We start from the raw sequence: 1,111 nt of genomic DNA, 5'->3' as shown, positions 1-1,111 counted from the left end.
ACTCGAACTCTCTTTTTGGTTGGAGAGAGCTGTGGCGTTTCCCTACTGCCCCGTCGCCATCTTCCTTAACACAATCTTATCTGGTCATATACACATAACTTTTGACCTTTTCTGCTTATCCCAGACATATATTAGTTATTGAAAATTAGAGAAACCATGGGACCTACGTTTCTTTGGACTTGGCTTACTTCACTTAATTTTTTTCCAAGTCTTTCCATTTCCTAACAAATTGGGCGATGGAATGCTTCAGAAATTTGCCTGCCATCCTTGCACAGGGGCCAGCTAATCTTCTCTGTATCATTCCAATGTTAGTGTATGTGATGCTGAATTGAGCAAAGAATATTTTTTATATATAAATTGTAATTGATTTTCTTAAACTAGACAATACAACAAAACGTAAGTTTAAACGAATTGTCATGAAATTTTAGAACCATGTACTTCTTACATAAGTACACATTTGAGAAAAAATCAAGATTGACATGTCAAAAACAAAATAATTCCAGATATTTGTTGTTCAAGAGATGTGTAGGAGGAGGAATTCAATTATTCTATACAAGGGACCTGCCATAATGAACACTGCAGCAAGTGTTAAGGTTTGTTAAAATATTTAATGTTTTAAATATATTTAATTTTGGGAATTTGCTTATATATGCCAAAACTGGGACTGTTTGGCAGGTCATAATACTTTTCTATAAAGTATTTAAGATTTATGGTAGCACATAACTACTACTAAGTATGTACATTTCAGAGTTTATTGAAACCTTACTAATGAGAAGTTGAAAAGTCTTTGTGTAAAGGAGCAGAATAAAGAGTTGATTATGTTAACTACACAGTTTCTGTTAAAACTGTAGGCCTTCCTTACTTTATATGTTAGTGAGGAACAAATGATGATATAAGCCATATACAAATTATGAGATTAACTATAAATGGTAATATTAGTGGGTGATTTAAACACTACTCATAGCCTATAAAATTCTTGTTGAACGTCATAATCTTAGCCAGTGTTAAATGTAAAGAAATATGACAATAATAAAATCTAATTTGTAGCACACTTCAAAAACTGAAAAAATGATAATTGTTTTTTATTTTATTAATCATTATTATTTAATTA

General features: G+C 31.0%; 1 non-coding gene across 1 annotated transcript; it reads right to left on the bottom strand.

The window, feature by feature from the left end:
• Positions 1-224: 224 nt before the first annotated feature.
• On the bottom strand, positions 225-336 carry LOC122118454. Its single transcript, XR_006149371.1, has one exon. It is a non-coding gene; the product is annotated as a U6 spliceosomal RNA (small nuclear RNA).
• Positions 337-1,111: the final 775 nt, after the last annotated feature.

The sequence above is a fragment of the Dipodomys spectabilis genome, unplaced genomic scaffold (genome assembly GCF_019054845.1).
Source record: "Dipodomys spectabilis isolate Male_0828 unplaced genomic scaffold, ASM1905484v1 ptg000152l, whole genome shotgun sequence".
NCBI classification, from domain to species: domain Eukaryota; kingdom Metazoa; phylum Chordata; class Mammalia; order Rodentia; family Heteromyidae; genus Dipodomys; species Dipodomys spectabilis.
This window is presented reverse-complemented; position numbering and strand designations above follow the sequence as displayed.